The sequence below is a fragment of the Carettochelys insculpta genome, chromosome 22, assembly GCF_033958435.1.
Source record: "Carettochelys insculpta isolate YL-2023 chromosome 22, ASM3395843v1, whole genome shotgun sequence".
In the NCBI taxonomy this organism is placed as follows: domain Eukaryota; kingdom Metazoa; phylum Chordata; order Testudines; family Carettochelyidae; genus Carettochelys; species Carettochelys insculpta.
In genome coordinates this window covers 247,552-272,367 of record NC_134158.1, presented here as the reverse complement: position 1 = coordinate 272,367, position 24,816 = coordinate 247,552, and the positions used below count along the sequence as shown (strand labels likewise).

The 24,816-nt window shown below is 59.1% G+C and overlaps 14 non-coding genes across 14 annotated transcripts; 7 read left to right on the top strand and 7 right to left on the bottom strand.

Moving 5' to 3' along the window:
• Positions 1-2,929: 2,929 nt before the first annotated feature.
• Positions 2,930-3,001, bottom strand: TRNAM-CAU (transfer RNA methionine (anticodon CAU)). The gene has a single exon. It is a non-coding gene; the product is annotated as a tRNA-Met (tRNA).
• Positions 3,002-3,108: 107 nt separating this feature from the next.
• TRNAN-GUU (transfer RNA asparagine (anticodon GUU)) lies at positions 3,109-3,182 on the top strand. Its single transcript has one exon. It is a non-coding gene; the product is annotated as a tRNA-Asn (tRNA).
• Positions 3,183-6,519: 3,337 nt separating this feature from the next.
• Positions 6,520-6,591, bottom strand: TRNAM-CAU (transfer RNA methionine (anticodon CAU)). Its single transcript has one exon. It is a non-coding gene; the product is annotated as a tRNA-Met (tRNA).
• Positions 6,592-6,698: 107 nt separating this feature from the next.
• On the top strand, positions 6,699-6,772 carry TRNAN-GUU (transfer RNA asparagine (anticodon GUU)). Its single transcript has one exon. It is a non-coding gene; the product is annotated as a tRNA-Asn (tRNA).
• Positions 6,773-10,109: 3,337 nt separating this feature from the next.
• Positions 10,110-10,181, bottom strand: TRNAM-CAU (transfer RNA methionine (anticodon CAU)). The gene has a single exon. It is a non-coding gene; the product is annotated as a tRNA-Met (tRNA).
• A 107-nt stretch (positions 10,182-10,288) lies between these two features.
• TRNAN-GUU (transfer RNA asparagine (anticodon GUU)) lies at positions 10,289-10,362 on the top strand. Its single transcript has one exon. It is a non-coding gene; the product is annotated as a tRNA-Asn (tRNA).
• Positions 10,363-13,693: 3,331 nt separating this feature from the next.
• TRNAM-CAU (transfer RNA methionine (anticodon CAU)) lies at positions 13,694-13,765 on the bottom strand. Its single transcript has one exon. It is a non-coding gene; the product is annotated as a tRNA-Met (tRNA).
• Positions 13,766-13,872: 107 nt separating this feature from the next.
• TRNAN-GUU (transfer RNA asparagine (anticodon GUU)) lies at positions 13,873-13,946 on the top strand. The gene has a single exon. It is a non-coding gene; the product is annotated as a tRNA-Asn (tRNA).
• A 3,340-nt stretch (positions 13,947-17,286) lies between these two features.
• On the bottom strand, positions 17,287-17,358 carry TRNAM-CAU (transfer RNA methionine (anticodon CAU)). Its single transcript has one exon. It is a non-coding gene; the product is annotated as a tRNA-Met (tRNA).
• A 107-nt stretch (positions 17,359-17,465) lies between these two features.
• Positions 17,466-17,539, top strand: TRNAN-GUU (transfer RNA asparagine (anticodon GUU)). Its single transcript has one exon. It is a non-coding gene; the product is annotated as a tRNA-Asn (tRNA).
• A 3,334-nt stretch (positions 17,540-20,873) lies between these two features.
• On the bottom strand, positions 20,874-20,945 carry TRNAM-CAU (transfer RNA methionine (anticodon CAU)). The gene has a single exon. It is a non-coding gene; the product is annotated as a tRNA-Met (tRNA).
• Positions 20,946-21,052: 107 nt separating this feature from the next.
• On the top strand, positions 21,053-21,126 carry TRNAN-GUU (transfer RNA asparagine (anticodon GUU)). The gene has a single exon. It is a non-coding gene; the product is annotated as a tRNA-Asn (tRNA).
• A 3,331-nt stretch (positions 21,127-24,457) lies between these two features.
• On the bottom strand, positions 24,458-24,529 carry TRNAM-CAU (transfer RNA methionine (anticodon CAU)). The gene has a single exon. It is a non-coding gene; the product is annotated as a tRNA-Met (tRNA).
• A 107-nt stretch (positions 24,530-24,636) lies between these two features.
• Positions 24,637-24,710, top strand: TRNAN-GUU (transfer RNA asparagine (anticodon GUU)). Its single transcript has one exon. It is a non-coding gene; the product is annotated as a tRNA-Asn (tRNA).
• Positions 24,711-24,816: the final 106 nt, after the last annotated feature.

Sequence of the window (24,816 nt, the reverse complement as noted above, 5' to 3'; positions counted from 1 at the left end):
CTCCAGCTCTCGAGCTCGTGTGGAGGGAACTGCCTCGTTTTCCTTGTGTGAAAGGAGGTTCCACGAAGGAGTTTCTCCACGCATGACACAGTCCTTTGGAGCGAGCAGCCATTGTTTACATGCTCATCTCAACGTTCCCAGCAAAATTCCTCAGAAGGGGACTGGCACCTCTGGAGGCCTTTGCCAGTCGCTTGAGCAGCAGGCTTGTGCAAAGAAAAAGTCAGCCAAGCCCTGCCAAGTCGGCCGGAAGCAAACCTTTGAAGCGCTTGTCCGCAGCCAAAACTCAGAACTTCAGCTCCAAAAATGAGACGTGCCTGGAAGGAGTGGCAAGAAAGTCAGCAAATCGTCAGGCTCTTTCCTCTCCCGCTTCCTTCAGCCACTTGGTCCAAGATTTGGTGCAGACAGAGGAGTTGCGGCAACGATGTGTCTCTCCCTGTGACAATCGAAGAACGTCATCCCTGTCTCATGCCTTGCCAGGGAAGCGCGGCCATGCCGCCCAAGCCTGAGTCCCCTCCCGGCTGAGCCAGCGCACAGCCAGGCGGGCCAAGGGCAGAGTGAAGGGGGCGCCACATCCCGTGCCCCTCAGGGCCAAGCAGAGCTGCCTAGCACCCCAAGAGCCAGTGACAAGACACAAGAAAGCAAGCGCATCCGACTGCAAGAACAAGACGACGAGTGCCCTAACCGGCCATGTACCCGAGGGGCTGACAAGGATACCGAAGGCGAGATGGAGAGCGCAGCGCGAGGAACTGCTGGCGGACGAGCAAGCGGGACTCGGGAAAGATAGAAGGAGCAGACAGCCGATATGGCAAGCGAGCCTGAGAGCGCAGAGAGCTGGACGAAAGGACCGGCACGTCGACAGTCGCCTCGTCCCTTCTCGGAAGGCGTTTGACAGGAGAGATGAGAAAGTCACTCGTCAGGTGATGGGGTCGTCCGGAGTGGACGGCAGACTGATACGGTTGCTGGAGGATACGGAGGAGGGTGAGGCGGCAGCGGCGAGCATGCGCGCAGAGATGGGAAGTTGGTTTAGAAGGAGGAGAGGTACGAGAGAAGGCGCTCCCCTAGCGCCGTGCGAGTTCATCACGCCCCCTCGAGAGAGCGATGGACAAGATCAAGGAAGAGGGAGAAGGGCTATCTGTGCAGGTCAAGAAAAACACCAAGTTGCGGTCGGCGGGTGAGGTAGTCATCGTGGAAGAAGATGAAGAGAAGCTAGGGAGAAGGGTGCAGGCGCTAAGCGGGGAAGGGAAAGGGCACGGGCCCATTCTGACCATCGCTTGGTAATTGGCGATAAGGAAATAGGGAGGAAGATCAGCGGCGAGGGGCTCGAAGGAGACAACGTAGAGAAGTTCACGCATCCGGCTAGGGGCGTAACGTATGATGTGGACTGGAAGAAGAAACTAGCGCCTAGGAGCGTGAAAGCAAGAGCGAGTTTGAAGGCGACGGATCAGATCTGGCAAAGCGAAAGGCAGAAAGCGGAGCGCTCAGCAGCATGTTGTCCGTCTGGGAGAGGTGGGTGAAAAGGCAAGTTTCAGCGAGAAGGTTCGTGGCGTTGGAGAGGAGTTGTTGGAGCAGGATGCTGAGAATAGGCTGGGCGGAGAAGGTCACCAAGGAGGAATTGTATGGGAAGATTCAGCCCAAAGGGAATCTGCTCCAGAAGGTTCCCCCAGTGGAAGTTCCAGGTCTCCGGGCTTATTTGCCAGAGGAAGGACGACTTGAAAAATGGAGAGCCCGGTATTGGGCATAACGGTGGGTTCGAACAGGAGAGGCAGAGCCCAGAGAGAACAGGGAGCCGATGGATCAGCTTGGCACGGAGCTCGTCTACAGCAAGCAGGGCGCTCCACGCTCGAGAGGGAAAGATGGAAGGCGCTAGTGAGACGGGCATTGGACACCAACGGGCGCTGAGCCCATGGTTGATGAGGACGATGGCAAGAGCCTCCCTGGTGTGTTCCCTCAGCAGGGGCCCGCCCACCTTTCTGGGCAGGAAAAGAGAGCCGGCAACCAGTGATGCTTCGGGCCGGCCAGGGAGCCAGGAGGCTGCGACCTCTCGCACATCAGCCCTTGACTTTCCAGCAGGCCATCACGGGCACGTGTCAGGACCAATGGCACGCAAATGAATGGCATTGGAGAGGCGGGGCGAAAGAGCCCACCAATCGAGCCGATGGTGGCGTGCCCTTGGCATGCCAAAGGAGCCCTGATGGAAAATGGGCAGAAAGAGGGCCTGTGCTTCCCCTTTCTGGCCTCGAGCTCCCAGAGCCTCCCTCCTTGGTGCACTCCCTGTGCAGCCGCTCCCCCTTCTGCGTGGGAAAAGGGGATGAGGCAGCTCTCTTGCTTCACGACGCTTGAGGAGACGGAGACGGAGACGGAGACGGATACGGGAGGCCTTCATCTCTCACGGGTGCGCTTGACTTGTGGGCAAGCAGCCACACCACTTCAGGGCCTCGGGCAGTGCTTGACAAGCTGTGTCCCGCCGGTCACAGGCCGCCCCCTGGGCTTCCACGCGCGTCCCATCAGACCTTCTCTTTCCAATTGCCCATGCGCAGGATGGCCAGAGTCCACTGGTTTCCGTCAACCTCCTCTTTCTTCCCACCTTTCTTAGGCAAGCGACACGCACGTAAAGCAAGGACACGTCGAGAGAGATGCACGTTCCTTGCGCACCACGCTGAGGCTGAGAGCCGTGTGCTCCCTCCGCCTCCATTCTAGGGGCTGCTATGGAAGAATGGGCACACCCCACAAGTCCTCAGGAGGCAAGGGCATTGAGCAAAAGTAGCCTCTGGCAGGAGACCACCTGGCTTCAAAGCCTCTTGTGGCTCACGCAGACGAAGGAGGGTCACTCCCGCGTCCTGTTTGCTCGCCTGCAGTGCCCAGCGCTGGGGCAAGAGTCTTGGCCGCCTGTGGGCTTCAGCCTGAATCAAAAGGCCACGAGAGGCAGGGCTAGCAGAGAATGGTTTCGATCCATCGACCTCTGGGTTATGGGCCCAGCACGCTCCCGCTGCGCCACTCTGCTCAGCGCAGGGGCTGGGGCCCAGCGGGCAGCCTGGTGCTTCTCCTGCACCGATTGCCTGACGGCAAGGCGAGCACTGTGCTCGGAGGTGGCGCAAGCTGCCCGCAGGTGTCTCTGTGGCGCAATGGGTCAGCGCGTTCGGCTGTTAACCGAAAGGATGGTGGTTCGAGCCCACCCGGAGGCGGCGCGGTTAGGTGCCTGATGCTGTCTGCCCCTGTCTTACTGCAACCCCCCTCCTTTTGCCGCCGCCGCCACCACCACCAGCCTTCCCTTCTGGCCTCTTCCCCAGAAGAGCATGCTGGGCCAGTCCTTCACCATCTAAACTGCACAGCGTTCTTCAGATAAAAGAGCGGGAGAAAAGGTCGACAGTCAAACGGTTCGAGCCAACAAATGAGAGACCCCAGTTGCAAGGATTTTGGTGCAGGCTTGTAGAACAGACAGAGTAAACAGCCCGCTTGCTAAACAGGTCTCTGACCTCCTCCTCCTCATTTAGCGTGGCTCCGAAGATCTTTTGGGCTCAGTTGAGAGCACAGAGCTTCCACGAGACAGGAGCTGGAATGAAGAGCAATGTGGAAGCCCAGACAGGGCCTTCCTCCAGCTCTCGAGCTCGTGTGGAGGGAACTGCCTCGTTTTCCTTGTGTGAAAGGAGGTTCCACGAAGGAGTTTCTCCACGCATGACACAGTCCTTTGGAGCGAGCAGCCATTGTTTACATGCTCATCTCAACGTTCCCAGCAAAATTCCTCAGAAGGGGACTGGCACCTCTGGAGGCCTTTGCCAGTCGCTTGAGCAGCAGGCTTGTGCAAAGAAAAAGTCAGCCAAGCCCTGCCAAGTCGGCCGGAAGCAAACCTTTGAAGCGCTTGTCCGCAGCCAAAACTCAGAACTTCAGCTCCAAAAATGAGACGTGCCTGGAAGGAGTGGCAAGAAAGTCAGCAAATCGTCAGGCTCTTTCCTCTCCCGCTTCCTTCAGCCACTTGGTCCAAGATTTGGTGCAGACAGAGGAGTTGCGGCAACGATGTGTCTCTCCCTGTGACAATCGAAGAACGTCATCCCTGTCTCATGCCTTGCCAGGGAAGCGCGGCCATGCCGCCCAAGCCTGAGTCCCCTCCCGGCTGAGCCAGCGCACAGCCAGGCGGGCCAAGGGCAGAGTGAAGGGGGCGCCACATCCCGTGCCCCTCAGGGCCAAGCAGAGCTGCCTAGCACCCCAAGAGCCAGTGACAAGACACAAGAAAGCAAGCGCATCCGACTGCAAGAACAAGACGACGAGTGCCCTAACCGGCCATGTACCCGAGGGGCTGACAAGGATACCGAAGGCGAGATGGAGAGCGCAGCGCGAGGAACTGCTGGCGGACGAGCAAGCGGGACTCGGGAAAGATAGAAGGAGCAGACAGCCGATATGGCAAGCGAGCCTGAGAGCGCAGAGAGCTGGACGAAAGGACCGGCACGTCGACAGTCGCCTCGTCCCTTCTCGGAAGGCGTTTGACAGGAGAGATGAGAAAGTCACTCGTCAGGTGATGGGGTCGTCCGGAGTGGACGGCAGACTGATACGGTTGCTGGAGGATACGGAGGAGGGTGAGGCGGCAGCGGCGAGCATGCGCGCAGAGATGGGAAGTTGGTTTAGAAGGAGGAGAGGTACGAGAGAAGGCGCTCCCCTAGCGCCGTGCGAGTTCATCACGCCCCCTCGAGAGAGCGATGGACAAGATCAAGGAAGAGGGAGAAGGGCTATCTGTGCAGGTCAAGAAAAACACCAAGTTGCGGTCGGCGGGTGAGGTAGTCATCGTGGAAGAAGATGAAGAGAAGCTAGGGAGAAGGGTGCAGGCGCTAAGCGGGGAAGGGAAAGGGCACGGGCCCATTCTGACCATCGCTTGGTAATTGGCGATAAGGAAATAGGGAGGAAGATCAGCGGCGAGGGGCTCGAAGGAGACAACGTAGAGAAGTTCACGCATCCGGCTAGGGGCGTAACGTATGATGTGGACTGGAAGAAGAAACTAGCGCCTAGGAGCGTGAAAGCAAGAGCGAGTTTGAAGGCGACGGATCAGATCTGGCAAAGCGAAAGGCAGAAAGCGGAGCGCTCAGCAGCATGTTGTCCGTCTGGGAGAGGTGGGTGAAAAGGCAAGTTTCAGCGAGAAGGTTCGTGGCGTTGGAGAGGAGTTGTTGGAGCAGGATGCTGAGAATAGGCTGGGCGGAGAAGGTCACCAAGGAGGAATTGTATGGGAAGATTCAGCCCAAAGGGAATCTGCTCCAGAAGGTTCCCCCAGTGGAAGTTCCAGGTCTCCGGGCTTATTTGCCAGAGGAAGGACGACTTGAAAAATGGAGAGCCCGGTATTGGGCATAACGGTGGGTTCGAACAGGAGAGGCAGAGCCCAGAGAGAACAGGGAGCCGATGGATCAGCTTGGCACGGAGCTCGTCTACAGCAAGCAGGGCGCTCCACGCTCGAGAGGGAAAGATGGAAGGCGCTAGTGAGACGGGCATTGGACACCAACGGGCGCTGAGCCCATGGTTGATGAGGACGATGGCAAGAGCCTCCCTGGTGTGTTCCCTCAGCAGGGGCCCGCCCACCTTTCTGGGCAGGAAAAGAGAGCCGGCAACCAGTGATGCTTCGGGCCGGCCAGGGAGCCAGGAGGCTGCGACCTCTCGCACATCAGCCCTTGACTTTCCAGCAGGCCATCACGGGCACGTGTCAGGACCAATGGCACGCAAATGAATGGCATTGGAGAGGCGGGGCGAAAGAGCCCACCAATCGAGCCGATGGTGGCGTGCCCTTGGCATGCCAAAGGAGCCCTGATGGAAAATGGGCAGAAAGAGGGCCTGTGCTTCCCCTTTCTGGCCTCGAGCTCCCAGAGCCTCCCTCCTTGGTGCACTCCCTGTGCAGCCGCTCCCCCTTCTGCGTGGGAAAAGGGGATGAGGCAGCTCTCTTGCTTCACGACGCTTGAGGAGACGGAGACGGAGACGGAGACGGATACGGGAGGCCTTCATCTCTCACGGGTGCGCTTGACTTGTGGGCAAGCAGCCACACCACTTCAGGGCCTCGGGCAGTGCTTGACAAGCTGTGTCCCGCCGGTCACAGGCCGCCCCCTGGGCTTCCACGCGCGTCCCATCAGACCTTCTCTTTCCAATTGCCCATGCGCAGGATGGCCAGAGTCCACTGGTTTCCGTCAACCTCCTCTTTCTTCCCACCTTTCTTAGGCAAGCGACACGCACGTAAAGCAAGGACACGTCGAGAGAGATGCACGTTCCTTGCGCACCACGCTGAGGCTGAGAGCCGTGTGCTCCCTCCGCCTCCATTCTAGGGGCTGCTATGGAAGAATGGGCACACCCCACAAGTCCTCAGGAGGCAAGGGCATTGAGCAAAAGTAGCCTCTGGCAGGAGACCACCTGGCTTCAAAGCCTCTTGTGGCTCACGCAGACGAAGGAGGGTCACTCCCGCGTCCTGTTTGCTCGCCTGCAGTGCCCAGCGCTGGGGCAAGAGTCTTGGCCGCCTGTGGGCTTCAGCCTGAATCAAAAGGCCACGAGAGGCAGGGCTAGCAGAGAATGGTTTCGATCCATCGACCTCTGGGTTATGGGCCCAGCACGCTCCCGCTGCGCCACTCTGCTCAGCGCAGGGGCTGGGGCCCAGCGGGCAGCCTGGTGCTTCTCCTGCACCGATTGCCTGACGGCAAGGCGAGCACTGTGCTCGGAGGTGGCGCAAGCTGCCCGCAGGTGTCTCTGTGGCGCAATGGGTCAGCGCGTTCGGCTGTTAACCGAAAGGATGGTGGTTCGAGCCCACCCGGAGGCGGCGCGGTTAGGTGCCTGATGCTGTCTGCCCCTGTCTTACTGCAACCCCCCTCCTTTTGCCGCCGCCGCCACCACCACCAGCCTTCCCTTCTGGCCTCTTCCCCAGAAGAGCATGCTGGGCCAGTCCTTCACCATCTAAACTGCACAGCGTTCTTCAGATAAAAGAGCGGGAGAAAAGGTCGACAGTCAAACGGTTCGAGCCAACAAATGAGAGACCCCAGTTGCAAGGATTTTGGTGCAGGCTTGTAGAACAGACAGAGTAAACAGCCCGCTTGCTAAACAGGTCTCTGACCTCCTCCTCCTCATTTAGCGTGGCTCCGAAGATCTTTTGGGCTCAGTTGAGAGCACAGAGCTTCCACGAGACAGGAGCTGGAATGAAGAGCAATGTGGAAGCCCAGACAGGGCCTTCCTCCAGCTCTCGAGCTCGTGTGGAGGGAACTGCCTCGTTTTCCTTGTGTGAAAGGAGGTTCCACGAAGGAGTTTCTCCACGCATGACACAGTCCTTTGGAGCGAGCAGCCATTGTTTACATGCTCATCTCAACGTTCCCAGCAAAATTCCTCAGAAGGGGACTGGCACCTCTGGAGGCCTTTGCCAGTCGCTTGAGCAGCAGGCTTGTGCAAAGAAAAAGTCAGCCAAGCCCTGCCAAGTCGGCCGGAAGCAAACCTTTGAAGCGCTTGTCCGCAGCCAAAACTCAGAACTTCAGCTCCAAAAATGAGACGTGCCTGGAAGGAGTGGCAAGAAAGTCAGCAAATCGTCAGGCTCTTTCCTCTCCCGCTTCCTTCAGCCACTTGGTCCAAGATTTGGTGCAGACAGAGGAGTTGCGGCAACGATGTGTCTCTCCCTGTGACAATCGAAGAACGTCATCCCTGTCTCATGCCTTGCCAGGGAAGCGCGGCCATGCCGCCCAAGCCTGAGTCCCCTCCCGGCTGAGCCAGCGCACAGCCAGGCGGGCCAAGGGCAGAGTGAAGGGGGCGCCACATCCCGTGCCCCTCAGGGCCAAGCAGAGCTGCCTAGCACCCCAAGAGCCAGTGACAAGACACAAGAAAGCAAGCGCATCCGACTGCAAGAACAAGACGACGAGTGCCCTAACCGGCCATGTACCCGAGGGGCTGACAAGGATACCGAAGGCGAGATGGAGAGCGCAGCGCGAGGAACTGCTGGCGGACGAGCAAGCGGGACTCGGGAAAGATAGAAGGAGCAGACAGCCGATATGGCAAGCGAGCCTGAGAGCGCAGAGAGCTGGACGAAAGGACCGGCACGTCGACAGTCGCCTCGTCCCTTCTCGGAAGGCGTTTGACAGGAGAGATGAGAAAGTCACTCGTCAGGTGTTGGGGTCGTCCGGAGTGGACGGCAGACTGATACGGTTGCTGGAGGATACGGAGGAGGGTGAGGCGGCAGCGGCGAGCATGCGCGCAGAGATGGGAAGTTGGTTTAGAAGGAGGAGAGGTACGAGAGAAGGCGCTCCCCTAGCGCCGTGCGAGTTCATCACGCCCCCTCGAGAGAGCGATGGACAAGATCAAGGAAGAGGGAGAAGGGCTATCTGTGCAGGTCAAGAAAAACACCAAGTTGCGGTCGGCGGGTGAGGTAGTCATCGTGGAAGAAGATGAAGAGAAGCTAGGGAGAAGGGTGCAGGCGCTAAGCGGGGAAGGGAAAGGGCACGGGCCCATTCTGACCATCGCTTGGTAATTGGCGATAAGGAAATAGGGAGGAAGATCAGCGGCGAGGGGCTCGAAGGAGACAACGTAGAGAAGTTCACGCATCCGGCTAGGGGCGTAACGTATGATGTGGACTGGAAGAAGAAACTAGCGCCTAGGAGCGTGAAAGCAAGAGCGAGTTTGAAGGCGACGGATCAGATCTGGCAAAGCGAAAGGCAGAAAGCGGAGCGCTCAGCAGCATGTTGTCCGTCTGGGAGAGGTGGGTGAAAAGGCAAGTTTCAGCGAGAAGGTTCGTGGCGTTGGAGAGGAGTTGTTGGAGCAGGATGCTGAGAATAGGCTGGGCGGAGAAGGTCACCAAGGAGGAATTGTATGGGAAGATTCAGCCCAAAGGGAATCTGCTCCAGAAGGTTCCCCCAGTGGAAGTTCCAGGTCTCCGGGCTTATTTGCCAGAGGAAGGACGACTTGAAAAATGGAGAGCCCGGTATTGGGCATAACGGTGGGTTCGAACAGGAGAGGCAGAGCCCAGAGAGAACAGGGAGCCGATGGATCAGCTTGGCACGGAGCTCGTCTACAGCAAGCAGGGCGCTCCACGCTCGAGAGGGAAAGATGGAAGGCGCTAGTGAGACGGGCATTGGACACCAACGGGCGCTGAGCCCATGGTTGATGAGGACGATGGCAAGAGCCTCCCTGGTGTGTTCCCTCAGCAGGGGCCCGCCCACCTTTCTGGGCAGGAAAAGAGAGCCGGCAACCAGTGATGCTTCGGGCCGGCCAGGGAGCCAGGAGGCTGCGACCTCTCGCACATCAGCCCTTGACTTTCCAGCAGGCCATCACGGGCACGTGTCAGGACCAATGGCACGCAAATGAATGGCATTGGAGAGGCGGGGCGAAAGAGCCCACCAATCGAGCCGATGGTGGCGTGCCCTTGGCATGCCAAAGGAGCCCTGATGGAAAATGGGCAGAAAGAGGGCCTGTGCTTCCCCTTTCTGGCCTCGAGCTCCCAGAGCCTCCCTCCTTGGTGCACTCCCTGTGCAGCCGCTCCCCCTTCTGCGTGGGAAAAGGGGATGAGGCAGCTCTCTTGCTTCACGACGCTTGAGGAGACGGAGACGGAGACGGAGACGGATACGGGAGGCCTTCATCTCTCACGGGTGCGCTTGACTTGTGGGCAAGCAGCCACACCACTTCAGGGCCTCGGGCAGTGCTTGACAAGCTGTGTCCCGCCGGTCACAGGCCGCCCCCTGGGCTTCCACGCGCGTCCCATCAGACCTTCTCTTTCCAATTGCCCATGCGCAGGATGGCCAGAGTCCACTGGTTTCCGTCAACCTCCTCTTTCTTCCCACCTTTCTTAGGCAAGCGACACGCACGTAAAGCAAGGACACGTCGAGAGAGATGCACGTTCCTTGCGCACCACGCTGAGGCTGAGAGCCGTGTGCTCCCTCCGCCTCCATTCTAGGGGCTGCTATGGAAGAATGGGCACACCCCACAAGTCCTCAGGAGGCAAGGGCATTGAGCAAAAGTAGCCTCTGGCAGGAGACCACCTGGCTTCAAAGCCTCTTGTGGCTCACGCAGACGAAGGAGGGTCACTCCCGCGTCCTGTTTGCTCGCCTGCAGTGCCCAGCGCTGGGGCAAGAGTCTTGGCCGCCTGTGGGCTTCAGCCTGAATCAAAAGGCCACGAGAGGCAGGGCTAGCAGAGAATGGTTTCGATCCATCGACCTCTGGGTTATGGGCCCAGCACGCTCCCGCTGCGCCACTCTGCTCAGCGCAGGGGCTGGGGCCCAGCGGGCAGCCTGGTGCTTCTCCTGCACCGATTGCCTGACGGCAAGGCGAGCACTGTGCTCGGAGGTGGCGCAAGCTGCCCGCAGGTGTCTCTGTGGCGCAATGGGTCAGCGCGTTCGGCTGTTAACCGAAAGGATGGTGGTTCGAGCCCACCCGGAGGCGGCGCGGTTAGGTGCCTGATGCTGTCTGCCCCTGTCTTACTGCAACCCCCCTCCTTTTGCCGCCGCCGCCACCACCACCAGCCTTCCCTTCTGGCCTCTTCCCCAGAAGAGCATGCTGGGCCAGTCCTTCACCATCTAAACTGCACAGCGTTCTTCAGATAAAAGAGCGGGAGAAAAGGTCGACAGTCAAACGGTTCGAGCCAACAAATGAGAGACCCCAGTTGCAAGGATTTTGGTGCAGGCTTGTAGAACAGACAGAGTAAACAGCCCGCTTGCTAAACAGGTCTCTGACCTCCTCCTCCTCATTTAGCGTGGCTCCGAAGATCTTTTGGGCTCAGTTGAGAGCACAGAGCTTCCACGAGACAGGAGCTGGAATGAAGAGCAATGTGGAAGCCCAGACAGGGCCTTCCTCCAGCTCTCGAGCTCGTGTGGAGGGAACTGCCTCGTTTTCCTTGTGTGAAAGGAGGTTCCACGAAGGAGTTTCTCCACGCATGACACAGTCCTTTGGAGCGAGCAGCCATTGTTTACATGCTCATCTCAACGTTCCCAGCAAAATTCCTCAGAAGGGGACTGGCACCTCTGGAGGCCTTTGCCAGTCGCTTGAGCAGCAGGCTTGTGCAAAGAAAAAGTCAGCCAAGCCCTGCCAAGTCGGCCGGAAGCAAACCTTTGAAGCGCTTGTCCGCAGCCAAAACTCAGAACTTCAGCTCCAAAAATGAGACGTGCCTGGAAGGAGTGGCAAGAAAGTCAGCAAATCGTCAGGCTCTTTCCTCTCCCGCTTCCTTCAGCCACTTGGTCCAAGATTTGGTGCAGACAGAGGAGTTGCGGCAACGATGTGTCTCTCCCTGTGACAATCGAAGAACGTCATCCCTGTCTCATGCCTTGCCAGGGAAGCGCGGCCATGCCGCCCAAGCCTGAGTCCCCTCCCGGCTGAGCCAGCGCACAGCCAGGCGGGCCAAGGGCAGAGTGAAGGGGGCGCCACATCCCGTGCCCCTCAGGGCCAAGCAGAGCTGCCTAGCACCCCAAGAGCCAGTGACAAGACACAAGAAAGCAAGCGCATCCGACTGCAAGAACAAGACGACGAGTGCCCTAACCGGCCATGTACCCGAGGGGCTGACAAGGATACCGAAGGCGAGATGGAGAGCGCAGCGCGAGGAACTGCTGGCGGACGAGCAAGCGGGACTCGGGAAAGATAGAAGGAGCAGACAGCCGATATGGCAAGCGAGCCTGAGAGCGCAGAGAGCTGGACGAAAGGACCGGCACGTCGACAGTCGCCTCGTCCCTTCTCGGAAGGCGTTTGACAGGAGAGATGAGAAAGTCACTCGTCAGGTGATGGGGTCGTCCGGAGTGGACGGCAGACTGATACGGTTGCTGGAGGATACGGAGGAGGGTGAGGCGGCAGCGGCGAGCATGCGCGCAGAGATGGGAAGTTGGTTTAGAAGGAGGAGAGGTACGAGAGAAGGCGCTCCCCTAGCGCCGTGCGAGTTCATCACGCCCCCTCGAGAGAGCGATGGACAAGATCAAGGAAGAGGGAGAAGGGCTATCTGTGCAGGTCAAGAAAAACACCAAGTTGCGGTCGGCGGGTGAGGTAGTCATCGTGGAAGAAGATGAAGAGAAGCTAGGGAGAAGGGTGCAGGCGCTAAGCGGGGAAGGGAAAGGGCACGGGCCCATTCTGACCATCGCTTGGTAATTGGCGATAAGGAAATAGGGAGGAAGATCAGCGGCGAGGGGCTCGAAGGAGACAACGTAGAGAAGTTCACGCATCCGGCTAGGGGCGTAACGTATGATGTGGACTGGAAGAAGAAACTAGCGCCTAGGAGCGTGAAAGCAAGAGCGAGTTTGAAGGCGACGGATCAGATCTGGCAAAGCGAAAGGCAGAAAGCGGAGCGCTCAGCAGCATGTTGTCCGTCTGGGAGAGGTGGGTGAAAAGGCAAGTTTCAGCGAGAAGGTTCGTGGCGTTGGAGAGGAGTTGTTGGAGCAGGATGCTGAGAATAGGCTGGGCGGAGAAGGTCACCAAGGAGGAATTGTATGGGAAGATTCAGCCCAAAGGGAATCTGCTCCAGAAGGTTCCCCCAGTGGAAGTTCCAGGTCTCCGGGCTTATTTGCCAGAGGAAGGACGACTTGAAAAATGGAGAGCCCGGTATTGGGCATAACGGTGGGTTCGAACAGGAGAGGCAGAGCCCAGAGAGAACAGGGAGCCGATGGATCAGCTTGGCACGGAGCTCGTCTACAGCAAGCAGGGCGCTCCACGCTCGAGAGGGAAAGATGGAAGGCGCTAGTGAGACGGGCATTGGACACCAACGGGCGCTGAGCCCATGGTTGATGAGGACGATGGCAAGAGCCTCCCTGGTGTGTTCCCTCAGCAGGGGCCCGCCCACCTTTCTGGGCAGGAAAAGAGAGCCGGCAACCAGTGATGCTTCGGGCCGGCCAGGGAGCCAGGAGGCTGCGACCTCTCGCACATCAGCCCTTGACTTTCCAGCAGGCCATCACGGGCACGTGTCAGGACCAATGGCACGCAAATGAATGGCATTGGAGAGGCGGGGCGAAAGAGCCCACCAATCGAGCCGATGGTGGCGTGCCCTTGGCATGCCAAAGGAGCCCTGATGGAAAATGGGCAGAAAGAGGGCCTGTGCTTCCCCTTTCTGGCCTCGAGCTCCCAGAGCCTCCCTCCTTGGTGCACTCCCTGTGCAGCCGCTCCCCCTTCTGCGTGGGAAAAGGGGATGAGGCAGCTCTCTTGCTTCACGACGCTTGAGGAGACGGAGACGGAGACGGAGACGGGAGGCCTTCATCTCTCACGGGTGCGCTTGACTTGTGGGCAAGCAGCCACACCACTTCAGGGCCTCGGGCAGTGCTTGACAAGCTGTGTCCCGCCGGTCACAGGCCGCCCCCTGGGCTTCCACGCGCGTCCCATCAGACCTTCTCTTTCCAATTGCCCATGCGCAGGATGGCCAGAGTCCACTGGTTTCCGTCAACCTCCTCTTTCTTCCCACCTTTCTTAGGCAAGCGACACGCACGTAAAGCAAGGACACGTCGAGAGAGATGCACGTTCCTTGCGCACCACGCTGAGGCTGAGAGCCGTGTGCTCCCTCCGCCTCCATTCTAGGGGCTGCTATGGAAGAATGGGCACACCCCACAAGTCCTCAGGAGGCAAGGGCATTGAGCAAAAGTAGCCTCTGGCAGGAGACCACCTGGCTTCAAAGCCTCTTGTGGCTCACGCAGACGAAGGAGGGTCACTCCCGCGTCCTGTTTGCTCGCCTGCAGTGCCCAGCGCTGGGGCAAGAGTCTTGGCCGCCTGTGGGCTTCAGCCTGAATCAAAAGGCCACGAGAGGCAGGGCTAGCAGAGAATGGTTTCGATCCATCGACCTCTGGGTTATGGGCCCAGCACGCTCCCGCTGCGCCACTCTGCTCAGCGCAGGGGCTGGGGCCCAGCGGGCAGCCTGGTGCTTCTCCTGCACCGATTGCCTGACGGCAAGGCGAGCACTGTGCTCGGAGGTGGCGCAAGCTGCCCGCAGGTGTCTCTGTGGCGCAATGGGTCAGCGCGTTCGGCTGTTAACCGAAAGGATGGTGGTTCGAGCCCACCCGGAGGCGGCGCGGTTAGGTGCCTGATGCTGTCTGCCCCTGTCTTACTGCAACCCCCCTCCTTTTGCCGCCGCCGCCACCACCACCACCAGCCTTCCCTTCTGGCCTCTTCCCCAGAAGAGCATGCTGGGCCAGTCCTTCACCATCTAAACTGCACAGCGTTCTTCAGATAAAAGAGCGGGAGAAAAGGTCGACAGTCAAACGGTTCGAGCCAACAAATGAGAGACCCCAGTTGCAAGGATTTTGGTGCAGGCTTGTAGAACAGACAGAGTAAACAGCCCGCTTGCTAAACAGGTCTCTGACCTCCTCCTCCTCATTTAGCGTGGCTCCGAAGATCTTTTGGGCTCAGTTGAGAGCACAGAGCTTCCACGAGACAGGAGCTGGAATGAAGAGCAATGTGGAAGCCCAGACAGGGCCTTCCTCCAGCTCTCGAGCTCGTGTGGAGGGAACTGCCTCGTTTTCCTTGTGTGAAAGGAGGTTCCACGAAGGAGTTTCTCCACGCATGACACAGTCCTTTGGAGCGAGCAGCCATTGTTTACATGCTCATCTCAACGTTCCCAGCAAAATTCCTCAGAAGGGGACTGGCACCTCTGGAGGCCTTTGCCAGTCGCTTGAGCAGCAGGCTTGTGCAAAGAAAAAGTCAGCCAAGCCCTGCCAAGTCGGCCGGAAGCAAACCTTTGAAGCGCTTGTCCGCAGCCAAAACTCAGAACTTCAGCTCCAAAAATGAGACGTGCCTGGAAGGAGTGGCAAGAAAGTCAGCAAATCGTCAGGCTCTTTCCTCTCCCGCTTCCTTCAGCCACTTGGTCCAAGATTTGGTGCAGACAGAGGAGTTGCGGCAACGATGTGTCTCTCCCTGTGACAATCGAAGAACGTCATCCCTGTCTCATGCCTTGCCAGGGAAGCGCGGCCATGCCGCCCAAGCCTGAGTCCCCTCCCGGCTGAGCCAGCGCACAGCCAGGCGGGCCAAGGGCAGAGTGAAGGGGGCGCCACATCCCGTGCCCCTCAGGGCCAAGCAGAGCTGCCTAGCACCCCAAGAGCCAGTGACAAGACACAAGAAAGCAAGCGCATCCGACTGCAAGAACAAGACGACGAGTGCCCTAACCGGCCATGTACCCGAGGGGCTGACAAGGATACCGAAGGCGAGATGGAGAGCGCAGCGCGAGGAACTGCTGGCGGACGAGCAAGCGGGACTCGGGAAAGATAGAAGGAGCAGACAGCCGATATGGCAAGCGAGCCTGAGAGCGCAGAGAGCTGGACGAAAGGACCGGCACGTCGACAGTCGCCTCGTCCCTTCTCGGAAGGCGTTTGACAGGAGAGATGAGAAAGTCACTCGTCAGGTGATGGGGTCGTCCGGAGTGGACGGCAGACTGATACGGTTGCTGGAGGATACGGAGGAGGGTGAGGCGGCAGCGGCGAGCATGCGCGCAGAGATGGGAAGTTGGTTTAGAAGGAGGAGAGGTACGAGAGAAGGCGCTCCCCTAGCGCCGTGCGAGTTCATCACGCCCCCTCGAGAGAGCGATGGACAAGATCAAGGAAGAGGGAGAAGGGCTATCTGTGCAGGTCAAGAAAAACACCAAGTTGCGGTCGGCGGGTGAGGTAGTCATCGTGGAAGAAGATGAAGAGAAGCTAGGGAGAAGGGTGCAGGCGCTAAGCGGGGAAGGGAAAGGGCACGGGCCCATTCTGACCATCGCTTGGTAATTGGCGATAAGGAAATAGGGAGGAAGATCAGCGGCGAGGGGCTCGAAGGAGACAACGTAGAGAAGTTCACGCATCCGGCTAGGGGCGTAACGTATGATGTGGACTGGAAGAAGAAACTAGCGCCTAGGAGCGTGAAAGCAAGAGCGAGTTTGAAGGCGACGGATCAGATCTGGCAAAGCGAAAGGCAGAAAGCGGAGCGCTCAGCAGCATGTTGTCCGTCTGGGAGAGGTGGGTGAAAAGGCAAGTTTCAGCGAGAAGGTTCGTGGCGTTGGAGAGGAGTTGTTGGAGCAGGATGCTGAGAATAGGCTGGGCGGAGAAGGTCACCAAGGAGGAATTGTATGGGAAGATTCAGCCCAAAGGGAATCTGCTCCAGAAGGTTCCCCCAGTGGAAGTTCCAGGTCTCCGGGCTTATTTGCCAGAGGAAGGACGACTTGAAAAATGGAGAGCCCGGTATTGGGCATAACGGTGGGTTCGAACAGGAGAGGCAGAGCCCAGAGAGAACAGGGAGCCGATGGATCAGCTTGGCACGGAGCTCGTCTACAGCAAGCAGGGCGCTCCACGCTCGAGAGGGAAAGATGGAAGGCGCTAGTGAGACGGGCATTGGACACCAACGGGCGCTGAGCCCATGGTTGATGAGGACGATGGCAAGAGCCTCCCTGGTGTGTTCCCTCAGCAGGGGCCCGCCCACCTTTCTGGGCAGGAAAAGAGAGCCGGCAACCAGTGATGCTTCGGGCCGGCCAGGGAGCCAGGAGGCTGCGACCTCTCGCACATCAGCCCTTGACTTTCCAGCAGGCCATCACGGGCACGTGTCAGGACCAATGGCACGCAAATGAATGGCATTGGAGAGGCGGGGCGAAAGAGCCCACCAATCGAGCCGATGGTGGCGTGCCCTTGGCATGCCAAAGGAGCCCTGATGGAAAATGGGCAGAAAGAGGGCCTGTGCTTCCCCTTTCTGGCCTCGAGCTCCCAGAGCCTCCCTCCTTGGTGCACTCCCTGTGCAGCCGCTCCCCCTTCTGCGTGGGAAAAGGGGATGAGGCAGCTCTCTTGCTTCACGACGCTTGAGGAGACGGAGACGGAGACGGAGACGGATACGGGAGGCCTTCATCTCTCACGGGTGCGCTTGACTTGTGGGCAAGCAGCCACACCACTTCAGGGCCTCGGGCAGTGCTTGACAAGCTGTGTCCCGCCGGTCACAGGCCGCCCCCTGGGCTTCCACGCGCGTCCCATCAGACCTTCTCTTTCCAATTGCCCATGCGCAGGATGGCCAGAGTCCACTGGTTTCCGTCAACCTCCTCTTTCTTCCCACCTTTCTTAGGCAAGCGACACGCACGTAAAGCAAGGACACGTCGAGAGAGATGCACGTTCCTTGCGCACCACGCTGAGGCTGAGAGCCGTGTGCTCCCTCCGCCTCCATTCTAGGGGCTGCTATGGAAGAATGGGCACACCCCACAAGTCCTCAGGAGGCAAGGGCATTGAGCAAAAGTAGCCTCTGGCAGGAGACCACCTGGCTTCAAAGCCTCTTGTGGCTCACGCAGACGAAGGAGGGTCACTCCCGCGTCCTGTTTGCTCGCCTGCAGTGCCCAGCGCTGGGGCAAGAGTCTTGGCCGCCTGTGGGCTTCAGCCTGAATCAAAAGGCCACGAGAGGCAGGGCTAGCAGAGAATGGTTTCGATCCATCGACCTCTGGGTTATGGGCCCAGCACGCTCCCGCTGCGCCACTCTGCTCAGCGCAGGGGCTGGGGCCCAGCGGGCAGCCTGGTGCTTCTCCTGCACCGATTGCCTGACGGCAAGGCGAGCACTGTGCTCGGAGGTGGCGCAAGCTGCCCGCAGGTGTCTCTGTGGCGCAATGGGTCAGCGCGTTCGGCTGTTAACCGAAAGGATGGTGGTTCGAGCCCACCCGGAGGCGGCGCGGTTAGGTGCCTGATGCTGTCTGCCCCTGTCTTACTGCAACCCCCCTCCTTTTGCCGCCGCCGCCACCACCACCACCAGCCTTCCCTTCTGGCCTCTTCCCCAGAAGAGCATGCTGGGCCAGTCCTTCACCATCTAAACTGCACAGCGTTCTTCAGATAAAAGAGCGGGAGAAAAGGTCGACAGTCAAACGGTTCGAGCCAACAAATGAGAGACCCCAGTTGCAAGGATTTTGGTGCAGGCTTGTAGAACAGACAGAGTAAACAGCCCGCTTGCTAAACAGGTCTCTGACCTCCTCCTCCTCATTTAGCGTGGCTCCGAAGATCTTTTGGGCTCAGTTGAGAGCACAGAGCTTCCACGAGACAGGAGCTGGAATGAAGAGCAATGTGGAAGCCCAGACAGGGCCTTCCTCCAGCTCTCGAGCTCGTGTGGAGGGAACTGCCTCGTTTTCCTTGTGTGAAAGGAGGTTCCACGAAGGAGTTTCTCCACGCATGACACAGTCCTTTGGAGCGAGCAGCCATTGTTTACATGCTCATCTCAACGTTCCCAGCAAAATTCCTCAGAAGGGGACTGGCACCTCTGGAGGCCTTTGCCAGTCGCTTGAGCAGCAGGCTTGTGCAAAGAAAAAGTCAGCCAAGCCCTGCCAAGTCGGCCGGAAGCAAACCTTTGAAGCGCTTGTCCGCAGCCAAAACTCAGAACTTCAGCTCCAAAAATGAGACGTGCCTGGAAGGAGTGGCAAGAAAGTCAGCAAATCGTCAGGCTCTTTCCTCTCCCGCTTCCTTCAGCCACTTGGTCCAAGATTTGGTGCAGACAGAGGAGTTGCGGCAACGATGTGTCTCTCCCTGTGACAATCGAAGAACGTCATCCCTGTCTCATGCCTTGCCAGGGAAGCGCGGCCATGCCGCCCAAGCCTGAGTCCCCTCCCGGCTGAGCCAGCGCACAGCCAGGCGGGCCAAGGGCAGAGTGAAGGGGGCGCCACATCCCGTGCCCCTCAGGGCCAAGCAGAGCTGCCTAGCACCCCAAGAGCCAGTGACAAGACACAAGAAAGCAAGCGCATCCGACTGCAAGAACAAGACGACGAGTGCCCTAACCGGCCATGTACCCGAGGGGCTGACAAGGATACCGAAGGCGAGATGGAGAGCGCAGCGCGAGGAACTGCTGGCGGACGAGCAAGCGGGACTCGGGAAAGATAGAAGGAGCAGACAGCCGATATGGCAAGCGAGCCTGAGAGCGCAGAGAGCTGGACGAAAGGACCGGCACGTCGACAGTCGCCTCGTCCCTTCTCGGAAGGCGTTTGACAGGAGAGATGAGAAAGTCACTCGTCAGGTGATGGGGTCGTCCGGAGTGGACGGCAGACTGATACGGTTGCTGGAGGATACGGAGGAGGGTGAGGCGGCAGCGGCGAGCATGCGCGCAGAGATGGGAAGTTGGTTTAGAAGGAGGAGAGGTACGAGAGAAGGCGCTCCCCTAGCGCCGTGCGAGTTCATCACGCCCCCTCGAGAGAGCGATGGACAAGATCAAGGAAGAGGGAGAAGGGCTATCTGTGCAGGTCAAGAAAAACACCAAGTTGCGGTCGGCGGGTGAGGTAGTCATCGTGGAAGAAGATGAAGAGAAGCTAGGGAGAAGGGTGCAGGCGCTAAGCGGGGAAGGGAAAGGGCACGGGCCCATTCTGACCATCGCTTGGTAATTGGCGATAAGGAAATAGGGAGGAAGATCAGCGGCGAGGGGCTCGAAGGAGACAACGTAGAGAAGTTCACGCATCCGGCTAGGGGCGTAACGTATGATGTGGACTGGAAGAAGAAACTAGCGCCTAGGAGCGTGAAAGCAAGAGCGAGTTTGAAGGCGACGGATCAGATCTGGCAAAGCGAAAGGCAGAAAGCGGAGCGCTCAGCAGCATGTTGTCCGTCTGGGAGAGGTGGGTGAAAAGGCAAGTTTCAGCGAGAAGGTTCGTGGCGTTGGAGAGGAGTTGTTGGAGCAGGATGCTGAGAATAGGCTGGGCGGAGAAGGTCACCAAGGAGGAATTGTATGGGAAGATTCAGCCCAAAGGGAATCTGCTCCAGAAGGTTCCCCCAGTGGAAGTTCCAGGTCTCCGGGCTTATTTGCCAGAGGAAGGACGACTTGAAAAATGGAGAGCCCGGTATTGGGCATAACGGTGGGTTCGAACAGGAGAGGCAGAGCCCAGAGAGAACAGGGAGCCGATGGATCAGCTTGGCACGGAGCTCGTCTACAGCAAGCAGGGCGCTCCACGCTCGAGAGGGAAAGATGGAAGGCGCTAGTGAGACGGGCATTGGACACCAACGGGCGCTGAGCCCATGGTTGATGAGGACGATGGCAAGAGCCTCCCTGGTGTGTTCCCTCAGCAGGGGCCCGCCCACCTTTCTGGGCAGGAAAAGAGAGCCGGCAACCAGTGATGCTTCGGGCCGGCCAGGGAGCCAGGAGGCTGCGACCTCTCGCACATCAGCCCTTGACTTTCCAGCAGGCCATCACGGGCACGTGTCAGGACCAATGGCACGCAAATGAATGGCATTGGAGAGGCGGGGCGAAAGAGCCCACCAATCGAGCCGATGGTGGCGTGCCCTTGGCATGCCAAAGGAGCCCTGATGGAAAATGGGCAGAAAGAGGGCCTGTGCTTCCCCTTTCTGGCCTCGAGCTCCCAGAGCCTCCCTCCTTGGTGCACTCCCTGTGCAGCCGCTCCCCCTTCTGCGTGGGAAAAGGGGATGAGGCAGCTCTCTTGCTTCACGACGCTTGAGGAGACGGAGACGGAGACGGAGACGGGAGGCCTTCATCTCTCACGGGTGCGCTTGACTTGTGGGCAAGCAGCCACACCACTTCAGGGCCTCGGGCAGTGCTTGACAAGCTGTGTCCCGCCGGTCACAGGCCGCCCCCTGGGCTTCCACGCGCGTCCCATCAGACCTTCTCTTTCCAATTGCCCATGCGCAGGATGGCCAGAGTCCACTGGTTTCCGTCAACCTCCTCTTTCTTCCCACCTTTCTTAGGCAAGCGACACGCACGTAAAGCAAGGACACGTCGAGAGAGATGCACGTTCCTTGCGCACCACGCTGAGGCTGAGAGCCGTGTGCTCCCTCCGCCTCCATTCTAGGGGCTGCTATGGAAGAATGGGCACACCCCACAAGTCCTCAGGAGGCAAGGGCATTGAGCAAAAGTAGCCTCTGGCAGGAGACCACCTGGCTTCAAAGCCTCTTGTGGCTCACGCAGACGAAGGAGGGTCACTCCCGCGTCCTGTTTGCTCGCCTGCAGTGCCCAGCGCTGGGGCAAGAGTCTTGGCCGCCTGTGGGCTTCAGCCTGAATCAAAAGGCCACGAGAGGCAGGGCTAGCAGAGAATGGTTTCGATCCATCGACCTCTGGGTTATGGGCCCAGCACGCTCCCGCTGCGCCACTCTGCTCAGCGCAGGGGCTGGGGCCCAGCGGGCAGCCTGGTGCTTCTCCTGCACCGATTGCCTGACGGCAAGGCGAGCACTGTGCTCGGAGGTGGCGCAAGCTGCCCGCAGGTGTCTCTGTGGCGCAATGGGTCAGCGCGTTCGGCTGTTAACCGAAAGGATGGTGGTTCGAGCCCACCCGGAGGCGGCGCGGTTAGGTGCCTGATGCTGTCTGCCCCTGTCTTACTGCAACCCCCCTCCTTTTGCCGCCACCACCACCAGCCTTCCCTTCTGGCCTCTTCCCCAGAAGAGCATGCTGGGCCAGTCCTTCACCATCTAAACTGCACAGCGTTCTTCAGATAAAAGAGCGGGAGAAAAGGTCGACAGTCAAACGGTTCGAGCCAACAAATGAGAGACCCCAGTTGCAAGGATTTTGGTGCAGGCTTGTAGAACAGACAGAGTAAACAGCCCGCTTGCTAAACAGGTCTCTGACCTCCTCCTCCTCATTTAGCGTGGCTCCGAAGATCTTTTGGGCTCAGTTGAGAGCACAGAGCTTCCACGAGACAGGAGCTGGAATGAAGAGCAATGTGGAAGCCCAGACAGGGCCTTCCTCCAGCTCTCGAGCTCGTGTGGAGGGAACTGCCTCGTTTTCCTTGTGTGAAAGGAGGTTCCACGAAGGAGTTTCTCCACGCATGACACAGTCCTTTGGAGCGAGCAGCCATTGTTTACATGCTCATCTCAACGTTCCCAGCAAAATTCCTCAGAAGGGGACTGGCACCTCTGGAGGCCTTTGCCAGTCGCTTGAGCAGCAGGCTTGTGCAAAGAAAAAGTCAGCCAAGCCCTGCCAAGTCGGCCGGAAGCAAACCTTTGAAGCGCTTGTCCGCAGCCAAAACTCAGAACTTCAGCTCCAAAAATGAGACGTGCCTGGAAGGAGTGGCAAGAAAGTCAGCAAATCGTCAGGCTCTTTCCTCTCCCGCTTCCTTCAGCCACTTGGTCCAAGATTTGGTGCAGACAGAGGAGTTGCGGCAACGATGTGTCTCTCCCTGTGACAATCGAAGAACGTCATCCCTGTCTCATGCCTTGCCAGGGAAGCGCGGCCATGCCGCCCAAGCCTGAGTCCCCTCCCGGCTGAGCCAGCGCACAGCCAGGCGGGCCAAGGGCAGAGTGAAGGGGGCGCCACATCCCGTGCCCCTCAGGGCCAAGCAGAGCTGCCTAGCACCCCAAGAGCCAGTGACAAGACACAAGAAAGCAAGCGCATCCGACTGCAAGAACAAGACGACGAGTGCCCTAACCGGCCATGTACCCGAGGGGCTGACAAGGATACCGAAGGCGAGATGGAGAGCGCAGCGCGAGGAACTGCTGGCGGACGAGCAAGCGGGACTCGGGAAAGATAGAAGGAGCAGACAGCCGATATGGCAAGCGAGCCTGAGAGCGCAGAGAGCTGGACGAAAGGACCGGCACGTCGACAGTCGCCTCGTCCCTTCTCGGAAGGCGTTTGACAGGAGAGATGAGAAAGTCACTCGTCAGGTGTTGGGGTCGTCCGGAGTGGACGGCAGACTGATACGGTTGCTGGAGGATACGGAGGAGGGTGAGGCGGCAGCGGCGAGCATGCGCGCAGAGATGGGAAGTTGGTTTAGAAGGAGGAGAGGTACGAGAGAAGGCGCTCCCCTAGCGCCGTGCGAGTTCATCACGCCCCCTCGAGAGAGCGATGGACAAGATCAAGGAAGAGGGAGAAGGGCTATCTGTGCAGGTCAAGAAAAACACCAAGTTGCGGTCGGCGGGTGAGGTAGTCATCGTGGAAGAAGATGAAGAGAAGCTAGGGAGAAGGGTGCAGGCGCTAAGCGGGGAAGGGAAAGGGCACGGGCCCATTCTGACCATCGCTTGGTAATTGGCGATAAGGAAATAGGGAGGAAGATCAGCGGCGAGGGGCTCGAAGGAGACAACGTAGAGAAGTTCACGCATCCGGCTAGGGGCGTAACGTATGATGTGGACTGGAAGAAGAAACTAGCGCCTAGGAGCGTGAAAGCAAGAGCGAGTTTGAAGGCGACGGATCAGATCTGGCAAAGCGAAAGGCAGAAAGCGGAGCGCTCAGCAGCATGTTGTCCGTCTGGGAGAGGTGGGTGAAAAGGCAAGTTTCAGCGAGAAGGTTCGTGGCGTTGGAGAGGAGTTGTTGGAGCAGGATGCTGAGAATAGGCTGGGCGGAGAAGGTCACCAAGGAGGAATTGTATGGGAAGATTCAGCCCAAAGGGAATCTGCTCCAGAAGGTTCCCCCAGTGGAAGTTCCAGGTCTCCGGGCTTATTTGCCAGAGGAAGGACGACTTGAAAAATGGAGAGCCCGGTATTGGGCATAACGGTGGGTTCGAACAGGAGAGGCAGAGCCCAGAGAGAACAGGGAGCCGATGGATCAGCTTGGCACGGAGCTCGTCTACAGCAAGCAGGGCGCTCCACGCTCGAGAGGGAAAGATGGAAGGCGCTAGTGAGACGGGCATTGGACACCAACGGGCGCTGAGCCCATGGTTGATGAGGACGATGGCAAGAGCCTCCCTGGTGTGTTCCCTCAGCAGGGGCCCGCCCACCTTTCTGGGCAGGAAAAGAGAGCCGGCAACCAGTGATGCTTCGGGCCGGCCAGGGAGCCAGGAGGCTGCGACCTCTCGCACATCAGCCCTTGACTTTCCAGCAGGCCATCACGGGCACGTGTCAGGACCAATGGCACGCAAATGAATGGCATTGGAGAGGCGGGGCGAAAGAGCCCACCAATCGAGCCGATGGTGGCGTGCCCTTGGCATGCCAAAGGAGCCCTGATGGAAAATGGGCAGAAAGAGGGCCTGTGCTTCCCCTTTCTGGCCTCGAGCTCCCAGAGCCTCCCTCCTTGGTGCACTCCCTGTGCAGCCGCTCCCCCTTCTGCGTGGGAAAAGGGGATGAGGCAGCTCTCTTGCTTCACGACGCTTGAGGAGACGGAGACGGAGACGGAGACGGATACGGGAGGCCTTCATCTCTCACGGGTGCGCTTGACTTGTGGGCAAGCAGCCACACCACTTCAGGGCCTCGGGCAGTGCTTGACAAGCTGTGTCCCGCCGGTCACAGGCCGCCCCCTGGGCTTCCACGCGCGTCCCATCAGACCTTCTCTTTCCAATTGCCCATGCGCAGGATGGCCAGAGTCCACTGGTTTCCGTCAACCTCCTCTTTCTTCCCACCTTTCTTAGGCAAGCGACACGCACGTAAAGCAAGGACACGTCGAGAGAGATGCACGTTCCTTGCGCACCACGCTGAGGCTGAGAGCCGTGTGCTCCCTCCGCCTCCATTCTAGGGGCTGCTATGGAAGAATGGGCACACCCCACAAGTCCTCAGGAGGCAAGGGCATTGAGCAAAAGTAGCCTCTGGCAGGAGACCACCTGGCTTCAAAGCCTCTTGTGGCTCACGCAGACGAAGGAGGGTCACTCCCGCGTCCTGTTTGCTCGCCTGCAGTGCCCAGCGCTGGGGCAAGAGTCTTGGCCGCCTGTGGGCTTCAGCCTGAATCAAAAGGCCACGAGAGGCAGGGCTAGCAGAGAATGGTTTCGATCCATCGACCTCTGGGTTATGGGCCCAGCACGCTCCCGCTGCGCCACTCTGCTCAGCGCAGGGGCTGGGGCCCAGCGGGCAGCCTGGTGCTTCTCCTGCACCGATTGCCTGACGGCAAGGCGAGCACTGTGCTCGGAGGTGGCGCAAGCTGCCCGCAGGTGTCTCTGTGGCGCAATGGGTCAGCGCGTTCGGCTGTTAACCGAAAGGATGGTGGTTCGAGCCCACCCGGAGGCGGCGCGGTTAGGTGCCTGATGCTGTCTGCCCCTGTCTTACTGCAACCCCCCTCCTTTTGCCGCCGCCGCCACCACCACCAGCCTTCCCTTCTGGCCTCTTCCCCAGA